General features: G+C 40.2%; 1 protein-coding gene across 13 annotated transcripts in view; it reads left to right on the top strand.

Annotated features, from left to right (window-relative positions):
* Nucleotides 1–4: 4 nt before the first annotated feature.
* The window catches only part of C8H4orf17 (chromosome 8 C4orf17 homolog), a 350,193-nt gene continuing 334,905 nt past the window's right edge, over nt 5–15,292 (top strand). For 8 of the 13 annotated variants that reach the window (XR_014813329.1, XR_014813330.1, XR_014813331.1 and 5 more), the window contains exons 1-2: nt 5–151; nt 8,488–8,560. The gene's annotated coding sequence lies outside the window, so the exon portion shown is untranslated. The other 5 variants (XR_014813332.1, XR_014813334.1, XR_014813333.1 and 2 more) reach the window with 2 other exon arrangements.

Here is a 15,292-nt window from a genome sequence, read left to right as displayed (position 1 = left end):
AGTAGGAGGGGTTCCGAGGAGGCTGAGTGGGGGTTCCCGCTGTTTGACTGGCATGACAGGCTTGCTGCGTAATGTTTGTCGGGAGAGAGTTTCCCTGTGTAACTGTAGCCCAGACAGCGCAGAGAAAGCTTACGAAGGAGAGATAGACAAGGTGAGAAACCAGGAATTTCACTGGGAGCCCATGAGAAGCCATGAGAGGACTGCACCACCTTCCCAGTCCTACACACCTGGCGCACAAGTCTCGAGCGCGCCAGATGAGGAAGATAGCGCTCCTCACAGCAGCCTCCGTCAGATGAGCTGTGAGGAGGGATAAGGGGACACAAAGCGGGCTCCTTTGGGAAATTTCCCAATGTCACCTTGAAAAAAACTCACAGTGGAAAAAACCTGTGAGTTGTTTACCCCATGTCTGACCGAGGACTGTGGACCTGGAGACAGCCCCTCAGGTAGTTCTGAGGAACTGGTCGGAGAGGCGGGGAAGAGGCCAGTGTATATATGAAAAATCATATATACACTGGGCTGAGCAGGTTCTTATAATCAAGCTTACATCTCCTAGATAAGTATGGGAAGATGGGAGAATCCAGGTTTTTAAAAAAGTTTGTCTTGAAATAGTTCTAATTTTCTTTTTTTTTTTCTTTTTCTAAGGCCGCACCCGAGGTACATGGAGGTTCCCAGGCTAAGGGTTGAATTGGAGCTGGAGCCGCTGGCCTACGCCACAGCCACAGCAACGCAGGATCCCAGTCGGTCTGAGACCTACACCACAGCTCACTGCAAGGCGGGATCCTTGACCCACTGAACGAGGTAAGGGATAGAACCTGCAACCTCATGGTTCCTAGTCAGATTCGTTAACCACTGAACCAGGACGGGAACTCCTACTTCTAATTTTCTAAGGGCCTGTTTTCCCAGAGCATGGAGTGCCTCTTCCCTGATCTTCCCCTGGATTTCCTTTCAGGGTGTGTCGTAGGTCTGCAACTGGGGGGGCTAATGACTCAGTCTCTGTAGACCTGCATGGTGGGCAGCATTCTTTGTTTTACACCAGGCTCCTGTTCCAGCTGTTGCTGCTGAAGGGTGAGTAGGAGTTTTGGTGGGAAATCCATAGGACATGAGGAGAGAACTTTGCCAGGAGGAGAAGGAGGCAGTGAAAAGTCTCTGGAACATGGGTGCATTTGATGTGTTTTAAGAGTGTTTAGAAAGAGGAAAGATAGAGTATTTGTCACTTTACTCTTAAACTCTGTTGTGGATGCTGTATTTTATTAAAATGAGTCGACTGGATAGACCACTCTTTTCTTTGTATCTCAGTCCTTTTTTTTTTTTTTTTTTTTTTTTTGGCTCCTTTTCCTCAATATATACCTTAAGGGTTGGTGCTTTCAAAAATTCTGTCCAAAGTATTTCTCTTCACTCCACCTTCTCATTCACATTATGGTTTTTAAATTCTTTTTATATAAGAAAATCTTCTAGAGTGTTCATTGTATCAAGATGGCTCCCAGTAAACCTCAGACTTGGCACACAACTGCCTACTAGACTTGTCTCCATTATCTCGGACTCAACTTGTCCCAATCTCAACGTGTCATCCTTTTTCCTTAAATGTACCTTTTTCTTCCTGTCTTTGTGTAGGATCATCCTCTACCTACTTGCCCCAGCCAGAAACCAGGGAATTACAACTTCGCCCTCTTCCTTAGCCCCTGCTGTCACCAAACTCTAAATACTTCTCACATCTTGTACCTGCCCTCTCTCCTCACTGCTGCTGCCTTAGTTCAGGCTATCATCATTTCTTACACGGTTTCTGAAAAAGCCTTCCATCTGATTTCTTTGTTGCCAGACCCCTGAATCCAATGTACTTCTAAGCTAATGCCCCCTTCAGTGATATTTCCAAAACATACATTATTACATGCCATTTATTTTCACCTTTAATGATTTTTGAATGATAGGGTTTTGTTGTTTTTTGCGTTTTAGGGCTGTACTTGCGGCATGTGGAAGTTCCCAGGCTAGGAGTCAAATTAGAGTTATAGCTGCTGGCCTCTGCCACAGCCACAGCAATGCCAGATCCGAGCCGCATTTGTAACCTACACCACAGCTCACAGCAATGCCAGATCCTTAACCCACTGAGTGAGGCCAGGGGTGGAACTCACATCCTCATAGATCCTAGTCAGGTTTGTTAACTGCTGAGCCACGAAGGGAACTCCTGAATGATATGGTTTATAAGTAAGTAAATGTCATGCTTCTATATGAAAATCTTCTAGGATTGAGAGAGGGCTAAAATCCAAACTCTGTCACTGGGCCAGCCAGGCCTTGGATAACCTGGTTCCTATTCCTCTCTCCAGCTTTATTTTCTGTTATTCTGCCACACAAGTCTTTCTTCAACCTCATGGAACATTTGTAGTTCCTTAAAAGGGCTTTTGATGTGGTAGAACTTGGGCTTGGTATGCAGCAAGCCTTATGCTGGTGCAAAAAGAGTTTTTAGCAGAGTTAACTTTCTTTTCCCTATTAAATATATATTTAGCATTTTAATTGTACCTTGCTTGCAAATAATAGACAGGACTTCTAGTTTCTAGTCTGGCATTTAAGGCATTTGGAAGTCATCATTCCATCCTAATGAGTAAAGAGCTGAACAAGCTGAAAAATTAATACTCTCTCAGATGCCTTAGAGAAGTGAGGTCATAGGGCATACTGCTGACCCCAGAATTAGAGAGACAGATAAATACAGAGTGTCACAACATATTGGAGCAGAAATCCACCACTCCGGGAATAGTATTGGGGTTGGAAAATGTACAGTGTAATTGGTGAATTGCTGGAGGCTTACTGTGGATAACTCTGAGGGTTAAAAACTTCAGAGGAATTCAGTAATGGGGGGACCCTCACACTTTTGTGACTTTTATCTGTAGGTGCTCTGCCATGATCAGAAAAGAATCTCTTTATTTGTCTTGCAGGGGAAGGGGAAAAGGAATCATTTTGGAGTATGCTGGGGCATTTTGTTTTTCTTTTTTTTTTTTTTTTTTTGTCTTTTTGCCATTTCTTGGGCTGCTCCCGCAGCATATGGAGGTTCCAGGCTAGGGGTTGAATCGGAGTTGTAGCCACTGGCCTATGCCAGAGCCACAGCAACGTGGGATCTGAGCCGCGTCTGCAACCTACACCACAGCTCACGGCAACGCCGAATCCTTAACCCACTGAGCAAGGCCAGGGATCGAACCCACAACCTCATGGTTCCTAGGTGGATTCATTAACCACTGAGCCATGACGGGAACTCCCATTTTGTTTTTCTTAACAAGGCCTGTCCTCAAGAGAGACTTTTACCAGAGCCTGACCTACTGAGGGAGTTTAACTGACATTGGGGAAGGAAAATACCTAATTTCACCCCCCTTTAGACATCCTGTACTGCCTGAGGGGGTGAAAAAAACTGAGAAGAAATTTCAAAGTTCAGGAGTTCCCATGATGGTTCAGCAGTAGTGAGCCTGACTGGTATCCATGAGGATGTGGGTTAGATCCCTGGCCTTGTTCAGTGACTTAAGGATCCGGTGGTGTGAGCTGTGGTGTAGGTCACATACATGGCTCGGATCCCGCATTGTTGTGGCTGTGGCATAGGCCAGCAACTACAGTTCCAATTTGACCCCTAGCCTGGGAACATCCATAGGACACAGGTGCAGCCCTGAAAGGAAGGAAGGAGGGAAGGAAGGAAGGAAGGAAGAGAAAGAAAGAAAGAAAAAGACATTTTGAAGTTGACAATCTAGGGGCACAGACGCACTAAAAGACTGAGATAGAAGATTGTAGAGGTATCCATTGTGGCTCAGTGGGTTAAGTATGTGGTGTTGTCACTGCTGTGGCTTTGGTTACTGCAGGGGTGTGGGTTCGATCCCTGGCTCAGGAACTTCTGTATGCTGTGGTGTGCCTCCCCCCAAAAAAGTTTAAAACTGTCCCCTTCTCCCATAACTTACCACTATATTACTAAAGGCCTTTTTACCCAAAAGTAAATCATAACAAAAAATAACAAGACGTACTAAAAGGCAAAAACACAGTTTGAAAAGACAGAGCAAACTTTAGAGCTAGACTTTGATCTGGCAGGAATGTTGACATTATCAGGAATTTAAAACAGCTATGATTAATATGCCAAGGGTTCTAATGGAAAAAATGGAGTACATGAAATAAGAGATGGATAATATGAACAGGGAGATGGAAATTCTAAAAAAGAAAAAGAAATGATATAAATTAAAACCACTGAAATAGAAATGAAGAATGCCTTTGATGGGCTTATTTGTAGATTGTATATAGCTGAGGGAAGAATCTATAAACTTGAGGATTTGTCAATAATAATTTCATAAACAGAAAAGCAAAGAAAAAATATTGAAATAAATGGAAAAAAATAGGAACTCTGGGATAACCAGTAGAGGCATAAATATGCATAATAGGTATGCCGAAAGAAGAAAGAAGAAAGAAACAACATTTAGGGCAATAATGGTTGAGAATTTCCTCAAGTTAATGTCAGACACTGAACCACAGATACAAGAAACTCAGGAAACACTGTGGAAGTTAATGCAAAAACAAAACAAACAAAAAACAACAACTAGGCATAACATATCAAACTACAGAAAAACAAAACTAGAGGGGAAAATCTTGAAAGAAACCAGAGAGAAGAAACACCTTAGCAAGAGAGGAGCAAATACAAGGATTACTTCCATTTTCTCCTCAGAAACCATCCAAACACAAATATAGTGCAGCGAAATATATAAACGTTGAGGGTAAAAAAACTTTCCGATCTAAAATTCTATATCCTGTGACTTTATCCTTTAAAAGTAGTAAGAAATAAAGACTTTCTTCGACAGATAAACATTCTGGAAATTTGTTGCCAGAAGACCTGCCTTGTGAGAAATGTTAAAAGACGTTCTTCTGAGAGAAGGAAAGTGATTCAGGTCACAAACTCAGATCCAAATAAAAAGAAGGACATCAGAGAAGGTCAAGTAAAGACTTTTATTTTTTAAATTGATTTAACAGACAACAGTTTTTCAAAATAATAATAGCAAAAACATTTGATGATTATAGTTACGTATTATTAAAATGGATGACAGCTATGAGACAAAGGATGGGAGGGAGGAGGTAGGATCATATTGCTATTGTAAAGTATTAACACTATCAGTGAAGTAGTATAGTGCTACGTGAAAGTGAACTGGATTAGTTGTAAATATATACTGCAAACTCTAGGGTAACCACTAAAAAAATTTTTTTGAAAGGTAAGTATAGTTAACATGCTAAGAAAGAAGAGAAAATGGAACCATGTATAATACTACATTAACACCAGAGCAGGCAGAAAATGAGAGGAAGACAAAAATATTAAGAAAGAAGGGCAACAAATAGAAAACAGTAACAAATACGATAGCATGTAATCCAACTATATCAATAGTCATGTTAAAAGTCAGTAGTCCAAATACACAAGTTAAAAGACAGAGATTGTCAGTTTATAAGAAAAAACAAGCTCCAAATATATGTTATATATAAAAAATCCACTTTAAAGACACATAGATTAAAAGTATGGAGAAAGATATAAATGGTAACACTACTCAAAAGAAAGAGTAACTATATGAATTTCAGACAGCAGAATCAAAGGCATAAATATGAGGTATAAAATCAGGTTATTGACAAACTGACTCAAACGTTTATATGGAGAGGCAAAAGACCCAGAAGAGTCAACTTGGTATTGAAGGAAAAGAGCAAAGTTGGAAGACTAATACCACCCCACTGTTATAAAGCTATAACAATCAGGAGAGTGTGGTACTGGCAAAAGAATAGAAAAATAGATGGGACAGAATAGAGAGACCAGACAAAGACTCACATAAATATAGTTAATGATCTTTAACAACATAGCAAAGAAAACAGTCTTTTCAAAAGTGGTGATGGAACAACTGGACATTCACATTAAAAAAAATGAATCTAAGGAGTTTCCGTCGTGGCTCACTGATTAATGTATCCGACTAGGAACCATGAGGCTGAGGGTTCGATCCCTGGCCTTGCTCAGTGTGTTAAGGATCCGGCATTGCTGTGAGCTGTGGTGTAGGATGCAGACGCGGATCGAATCCCACGTTGCTGTGGCTCTGGCGTAGGCTGGCAGCCTCAGCTCTGATTAGACCTCTAGCCTGGGAACCTCCATATGCCACGGGAATGGCCCCAGAAAAGGCAAAAAGACAAAAACAACAACAACAAATGAATCTAGACATAGACCTTACAAAAAATTAAATCATAATGGATCATAGACTTGAATGTAAAATGCAAAACTATAAAAATCCTAGAAGATAATGTAGGAGAAACCTAGATGATGTTAGGTATGATGATGACTCTTATAATATAGTACCAAAGGCATAATCTATAAAAGGAATATTTGATAAGCTAGACTTCATTAACATTAAAAAAACACTTCTAGTCTGTGAAAGACACAGTCAAGAGAATAGGACAAGCCTCACTTTGGGAAAAAATACTGGCAAGGCATATCTGATAAAAAGCCATTTTCCAAAATATACAAAGAACTCTTAATAGTAATAAAACTAAAAAACCCAATTAAAAAGTGAGCAAAAAAATCTGAACAAATTTCTCATTAAAGAAGATATATGGTATCTAGGCATATGAAAACATATTAAGCATCATCTGTCATTAGGGAATTACAAATTAGACAGCAATAAGATACTAATACACACCTGTTAGAACAGCCAAAATCCGAAACATTGACATCACCAAATGCAGAAGGAATTCTCATTCATTGATGGTGGGAATGCATAATAGTACAGCCACTTGGAAATACAGTTTGGTGGTTACTTACAAAAACATTCTTGACACACCATCTAGCAGTCATGTTCCTTGGTATTTACCCAAAAAGTTGAAAACTCATGTCCACCCAAATTTTATAGCAGCTTTACTTGGAATTGCCAAAATTTGGAAGCAACCAGATATCTTTCAATAAGTGAATAGATAAACTGTGGTTCATCTAAACTAACAATGTAATATTACTGAGTGCTAAAAAAGAATGAGCTATTAAGCCATGAAGAGACAAGGAGGAATCTTACATGCATATAACTTAAGTGAAAGAAGCCAATCTGAAAATGTTATATACTCTTATGATTCCAACTACATAACATTCTGGAAAAGAAACCTATGGAGACAGTTAAAAAAAAATTAGTGACTGCCAGGGGTTAGTGGGAAGGGAGTGATGAATAGGAGTAACAGAATATTTAAGGCAATGAAACTATTCTGTATGATACCATGTGGTAAATACATCTCAACATGCATTTGCCAAAAGCCATAGAACAAACAACACCCAGAGTGAATGCTAACCTAGAAGTGTGGATTTTGGGTGATAATGGTAGCAACCAATGAAGCGAACATACCAGTTTGGAGGGGGATCTTGATAGTTGGAGAGGTTGTGGGTGTGTGGTAGGGAGCAGGAGGTCCATGGGAACTCTGTACTTTCTGCTCAGTTTTGCTGTGACCTAAAACGGTTCTAAAAATTAGGTGTATTAAAAAAATAATAGGAGTTACAAGTAGATGTGTAAGTTACCTCTACTTTCTATGAGAAGGAAAAATTGGTACAAGGTGAAATCAGAGGCCCTCAGTCTCATTAGAGAATTTGCTAGTGTGGACTAAATTAGAAATAGCCTGATCAGGTAGGAGATACAGATGATATTTTCCAAATACAGGTCACAAAATGGGTATAGCAGTAAAATATAGCAGTATCTGGGAACCCTAACCTCCTGGTATCATTTGGAAGCAGGTCCTTTGTTAAATTCTTGACCTTCCATGCTCTCCATTTCATCTAGTGGAAGAGAGAAAAAAATTCATGATACTGCTAACTTGTACTTGATTTTGACTCTTAAGAAAATAATTCAGTTTATTTTGAACTAAAGGGCTTATCAGGTGAAAATGAACCATCATTTTAGACTTTGTAACATGCAGGTAAGTGTACACTAGGCGTAGTCAAGCAGACTTCAGAAAGTTGAGGCATATTTCATAGACTCACAAGAAAGAAAGATAAGTACTGAATGAACTGATGGAAGAGTTCTTGAAGACATAAATGTCTGCTACATTTTGAGGGGAATTTTTTGTTTGTTTTTTCCCAATTCTAGTGGACATTGGTTGGGTACATACTCCATTAGAGAAGTATGCCCTTGCTATAGCCCCTAGGATTTGGAACAAAACTGTCTGAATTGAAGGAAGCCGCAATAGGTTAAACAAGTGGGAGCCAGAAGTGGTTGGTACGAATGCTATTAAATACTGAGCTTTGAAAGGTACGCATCAAAACCTTTCTCTGGGGAAAGCACACATACAACATAGCATACAGAGAATATAGACATCAAATTTGCAGTTGCAAATCTGAATTGTGCTTTGCACTTTTTCCTGTTACTTTTCAAGACCAATGCATATCACAAAATTGGGAGGTTGGATGGCTCTATGATCCCAAAGAAGTAAATTTTTCTAATTTTTTTTAGGTAATGTATTATAAATTATCCATTATTACAGGTAACCTGAGCATGTCTTTTCCTGACTGGAACTATGGAGACTCTGGAAAACCTGACAAGCTGGACAAGTACAGGTATACATAATTTTGTTGTGCTTCACTTTATTGCATTACACAGATACTAAATTTTTAAAAATTGAGGGTTTGTGGGAACCCTCTGCTGCCAGATGATGGTTAGCATTTTTTAGTGATAAAGGTAGGCATGTGCATGTTTTTTAGACATAATGCTATTGCATACATAATAGACTGCTGTATAGTTATAAACATAACTTTTGTATGCATTGGGAAACCAAAAAAAATTTCAGTGACTCACTTTATTGCTCTACTCGCCTTATGGTGGTGATCAGACCAAACCTGCAATCTCTCTGAGGTGTGTCTGTACAAGGGATGATTAAATGTCACAGGAAGGTAAAATGGGACTTTTCATATTGTCTCAGTTTTGGCTAAGAACGCCCAGGCCAAGCAATATAGGTGCCCAAACTAGCCCCACATTCTAAAGCAAAGTGCTAGAGTACCTTATCTAGGACGAGATAAGAGACTGAAAATTTCTTCCACCAGCATTAGCTCATCTCCTGTTTCTGAGCTGTATAAAGGAGGGCAAAGAATTCATGGGGGAAGAGCAGAAATGGTTTGGAGGGAGAATTTCTCTGCAGAGAGTTGTCAGTGTGCTGTGTATGCCCTTCCTACTTCCTGGTGAGGCTGAGGGAAGCGCTTTCCCCTCACCTGAAGACAAGAGAAGAAAAACCCTCAAAAAGCTTGAAATATTTTCTATAGAACTTGGAAGCTCAAGGCCTGTTATCTGAAATTAAAAAAAAAAAAATTAATGCTTAAGGCTGACTAGAACAGTCTGCCTGGTTGTGGAATGAAGTAGAACAGAGTTTAGTGGGGACAAGGACACATGTGTGTTTCCCTTGGACCAAAGGTGGAAACTGCAAAAGATACAATTGTAGATATCCTAAAAGGAACTTAACCCAAGAGATCCATCTGGAGAGGTAAGCCTGCTGGAAGCCAAAGGCTGAAGGCAGAGTCTCAGTTGGCCAGTTATAAAAAGGATCATGCCTATAAGGAATTTCAGGTAGGAGATCCCTAGTGGGTCAGATGTTCTTCGTGAAACTTACACAAATTCCCCACTCAAGGGGGAATTCAGTATCCAAAAGATAATACACCCCAAAGGTACCCATATTGGATTGAAATGCTATAAAAAATAGTGTAAAATTTAGTCTTTTCCTCCAAATTTCCCCTCTTTTCTTCCTTTTCGGCTGTGCCTGTGGCATGTGGAAGTTCTTGGGCTAGGGGTCAAACCTGTGCCACAGCAGTGACAATGCCAGATCTCTGAACTGCTGAGCCACCAGGAAATTCCTCCCTCTTTTTTAGACTGGATAATTGAGGGGGCTTGAAACAATAGCTAGCAAGTGGTAGGAGGAGATGGAACACAGAAGGGAGAAGAGGTGAGCCCCTCACTCCTTCCCTACTGCAGATTTAATATTCTGTGACAGCAGTGACCGACAAGTTAGTGATGGAACTGATGGTTCGGTTTGCAGCATCTTGGGGCTGACGCCAAGGAAAATGGTGACCAGATCTGTTCTGCTGCATGGGTTTGGTCATAATTTCTAGCAATAAATCTCTGAAAGTGTTTTCTAGTCCTCTTGATAGTTTTATGACCTGCTCGATGTCCTTTCAATAACTTCTGTAACATTTTAAATTAGCCAGGGTTGATTTCTGTGATTTGCAATGCAATCAATCAGGAACAGTAAGAGGATTTTTGCAAGAAAACAGAAATGGGTTTTCTTGAAACAAAAACGTGCATCAGGGAAACGGGTCCGTCTGGGATTAATTATCTGATCTGGTTGAGACTGAAAGCAGTGAAAATCTTGTTGATTCTAAGGGAATAGATTATCTCTAGGTATGCAGAGATGGAACAGTTAGTAAAAAATCAACTCTGATTTCCTGGAAATAAGTAAGTATTGAAGGCAAAGCCTTGGGGAACACAAGATTTTTGCCATGGAAGAGTATTAAAGTATATGAGTCATTCAAAGCCTATAGGAGTAGATGGTTCCCTCTGAAAGTGCTTTACAGTTTAATGAAAGAAAATAATAAATTCTGCTGCTCCATGATAGCAGGGCTTCAGTTCAACTTCTCTCCCATTTTCTTGTCTTTCCCAGTGTGTTGCAAGATGGCTTCTGCACCCCAGACTGTCATGTTCTTACACGACAATATCCAAAGCCATGAAGGAAAGAGTTTTTCCCTTTACCCTACTTCCCCCAGCCCCGCCCTTTTTTTTCAATCAAGAGGGAGGAGTTCCTATTGTAGCTCAGGGGAAACTAATCTGACTAGTATCCATGAGGATGCAGGTTCGATCCCTGGCCTCACTCCATGAGTTAAGGATCTGGTGTTGCCGTGAGCTGTGGTTTAGGCTGCAGACGTGGTTTGGATCCTGCTTTTCTGTGGCTGTGGCTAGGCTGGCAGCTACAGCTCCGATTGGACCTCTAGCCTGGGAACTTCCATATGCAGTGGATGCAGCCTTAAAAAGACATAAAAAAAAATAAATAAAAATCAAGAGGGACATCGCTCCCCCAGAAGATTTCCCTTTATGTCTCACTCATCAGAATGAAGTCATATATCTATATTCCAAGTCAGTCACTAGCAGAGAGGAATGGGATTAGACCAATCGTATTTTAACTTCTGGAGATGAGGCAGAGTTCCACCTTCCCTGAGCTCATTATTTCCTTGTTTCTTGAATAAAACCAGGGTTCTGTTTGTAAGGGAGAAGAGAGGAATGGCTAATGGGTAGGCATCCAGTGTAGGCAACACCGTCTTTGGGTAGCTCTCGCCTATTTACAGTATGAAGTAAAAAGCTGCCATTTTTTTTTTTTTTTTTTGGTCTTTTTGCCATTTCTAGGGCCACTCCCGTGGCATATGGAGGTTCCCGGCTAGGGGTTTAATTGGAGCTGTAGCCACCGGCCTACAACCGAGCCACAGCAATGCGGGATCTGAGCTGCGTCTGCAACCTATACCACAGTTCACGGCAATGCCAGATCCTTAACCCACTGAGCAAGGCCAGGGATTGAACCCGCAACCTCATGGTTTCTAGTCGGATTCGTTAATCACTGAGCCACGACAGGAACTCCAAAAGTTGCCATCTTTGGGTAGAACCTAGAACAGAGGAAGTTCAGCTGGTTTATTCTGCCAAGACTATCTCTGATGCTTTCCTCTTATGGACTGAATGGCTTTTAAGTGACCAGAGCAGGATGTTGTATGGAGCCTGTGGCAAGCTCCAATAGCAGAATCGTGGTGGAGAACCTAGAATGTTAGAGCAAAGTCATACTCTCTTTAGTCCTGGTTATGATTAAAAATGCCTGACCATGAAGACAGGTGATCATGCTGAGTTTCTCACCATGAGCTAGGTATGACTGGAACCACAAAATTATAAGGTTGGAGGCACCCAGCAGGACAGGCTTATTGAAGGAATCGATATATACAGGACTAGACCCAAGCAGATCCTGAAGTTACAGTAAATTGCCGGAGCAGTTGACTCCCACTCCTGTTGCACTTCCACCCCTTGAGAAGATTCTCTGTGATCAGTTTTTGGAGGAGGAAGAGAATTTCAGCTTGGTTATAACACTATGCACAATATTCTGGCAGTTGGTAGAGGAAGACTTGGGAAATCTTATCAGGGTACAGAACTTCAAGCCTTATGTTACTGTGAATCCTCTGACATGAACGAAATGGTCTGAGATATGAATCTATGTTGATTAATAGGTCATAATTAGTGATTTGGTCAAATGACCAGGGACTTCAATGGAATGAGGTTGTAAGATTGGTAATAAGGAAGTCTGGAAAAGAGATACGTGGATTGACCTTTCATAATAGGAACTGATTATGAGGCAATTTATATTCCATGTGAATCTTGCCCAAAGGTTTGAGAGACATTATCAATAATCAGGTGAACAAGGTGACCCATTCTGGAGATGTTGTTCTGCAGGTAACACTTTTTTTGGAGTCTTTGGAAGTTTATAAGAGCTTTTGGTTTAACATTTGTATTAATAACTAATGAATTTCTCTTTAACAAAACACAGAAGACATTCTTAGGAAGAGTTGTGCATATTCAACCATGTCTCCATGTTGCTGAGGAGAGAAAAATGATATTCTTGGGAAGATTTTTAATTTAATATTTTATCAAATTAGGTTTTTAAAAGCTTAAGCTGCATAATTTATTTCTCTTTTCAAAGCTGCAAGAAAGGACATCTCTTTCATTTCTCAAGCTTCTTTGGTTAATTATGAAGATTTTATTTTTATTTTTATTTTTGTCTTTTTAGGGCTACACCTGTGGCATTTGGAAGTTCCCAGGCTAGGGGTCAAAAAAGTGGATCAGAGCTACAGCTGCTGGCTTATGCTACAGCCACAGAAACATGGGATCTGTGCTGCATCTGTGACCTACATCACAGCTCACAGCAATGCCAGATCTTTAACTCACTGAGGGAGGTCAGAGATCGAACCTGCATCCTCATGGGTACTTCTTGGGTTCCTTACCACTGAGCCACAATGGGAACTCCAAGAAGACTTTTATTTTTAAGGTCAGGTTCTGAAAATTTTATTAGCTATAAGTAGCCCTTATAATATATTTTATTGATAGAAATGGAGAAAGGGATACAAACTTAAAAACAATAAATTAAGGAGGATATATTTTATTCTTTATTATTAAATGCCTTATTTGCTTATAATTTTTTTTTCTTTTTAGGGCTGCACCTGCTGCATATGGAAGTTTCCAAGCCGGGGGTCAAATCAGAGTTGCAGCTGCTGGCCTACACCACAGCCACAGCAGCACAGATTTGAGCTGCATCTACAACCATGCTGTAGCTTGCAGCAATGCCGGGTCTGTAACTCACTGAGTGAGGGCAGGGATTGAACCCACATCCTCATGGATACTAGTCAGGTTCTTAACCCAATGAGCCACAATGGGAACTCCTACTTATAATTTCTTTTGAAAAAGTCGTTGAAATGTCAGAGAAGACAAATGGTCTATCCTTGGGTTTAAGTGATAGAATAAAAGCATTCTGGTTTAATAGCATTCCAGAGAGGAAATATTTGGGGCTTTTATTCAGTTCGATATTTGTCAACACTGGAGATGATTGACTAAAGAATATACAAATTAGCCTGCATTTACTGGTATATTATATTATTCAGAATAGGTATGTTATTCAGACTGCATATGGAATATCGAGTTTAAGAATACTTAGTGATATTTACTTAGGAATAAGGAGGACATGGTGGTAGGGGAGAAGGGGGTGTGCCAGCTGGCTTCAACTAGCAGAGGGACTCTACTTTGTGATGCTCCAGAGAGCACTAGGGAGGCAAACCTTAGCTCTAACTGTAAGGAGAAATTTGGCCTGCTCTCTGAAAAGCACTTAAAGAATAGAAGAAACATTGCCTTTCCCTCCAGAAGCAGTGGTCCAGCTAAAATGTTGAAGAACCACATGAAATAATGCACATGAAAGTGCTTTTTAAAATGTCAACATGAGAAGTTGTTACTCTCTCCCCAAATTCTTTTTCTCAAAGAAAATAGGTGGAAAATGTTAACAAAACAAACACCAGAGGGCGTTATAGTAGCATTTAGAAAAAAATGATAGTTCAAGATGTTTGAAAACAGTTAATATATCTTAAAAATGCATTTTTTCTTCTCAGAATATACTGATTGTATTTTTTCCAAATTCGGGTATTTTTCACCCTATTAACTGGCATTCTTAAAGATTTATAATAATTTTAGACCAAAATATCATTAAAAAAATAGACCTACGTCTCTTAATATGTTAGAGAATTCAAACCTTTAAATAATGTTTCCTTTGTTTTGTTTTCTCCTTTAGAGGGGTACTTTTCCTTTCCAGTTTTGTTTCAGTGGCTTGACACCCTGGAAATACTATAACCGTGTTGCCCCTAGTGTTTCAAAAAGTAGTGTTTAAAAAATAAAGAATAAGAATTCCTGCTGTGGCACAGTGTGTTAAGAACCTGACTGCAGCCACTTGGGCCTGTGGTAGAGGTGCAGGTTCCATCCCTGGCTCCATGCCGCAATGGGTTAAAGGATCCAGCCTTGCCACAGTTGTGGCATAGGTCACAGCTGTGGCTTAGATTCAGTCCCTGGCATGGGAACTTCATATGCCACGGGTATGGCCATTTAAAAAAAAAAAAAAAGAATGACTATTAGAGCCCTCAGGAAAAGCAGACAATTGTCAGTAGTTTGCAGATAACTTATATGTCTCAAAAGTGCAGTTTTTAGATGGAAGTTTTCTGAATATTGCCAAATGAATTATTGTTAAATGAGATTTTTGTTGTTTCCTGAGTATCATGTAAAGATTCAGCATTCATTTCTTCTTCTTCTTTTTTTTTTTTTTTTTTTTTTTTTTTTTGGTTTTAGGGCTGCACCCATGGCATATGGAATTTTCCAGGCTAGGGGTCAAATCGGAGCTACAGCTGCTGGCCTACACCACAGCAATGAGGGATCCAAGCCGTATCTGTGACCTACACCACAGCTCACTGCAATGCTGGATCCCCAACCACTGACTGAGGAGAGGGCTCAAACCTGTGTCCTCATGGATCCTTAACCCACTGAGCAAGGCCAGGGATCGAACCCACAACCTCATGGCTCCTAGTCAGATTCATTAACCACTGAGCCACAACGGGAACTCCGTTTTTTTTTTTTTTTTTTTTTTTTCAAATCACAGAATTAGACATGGAAAAATAGAAGACTGATAGAGGCAGGGATGCTGTTTGCAGGAGTGGTTGGAGAGAGAGCATGGAACTACTAAATCACAA

This window comes from Sus scrofa, chromosome 8, assembly GCF_054392235.1.
Source record: "Sus scrofa isolate SSC_HxYL_T2T_F1_AM1 chromosome 8, Sscrofa_HxYL_maternal_Yorkshire_Landrace_v2.0, whole genome shotgun sequence".
NCBI lineage: Eukaryota > Metazoa > Chordata > Mammalia > Artiodactyla > Suidae > Sus > Sus scrofa.
This window is presented reverse-complemented; position numbering and strand designations above follow the sequence as displayed.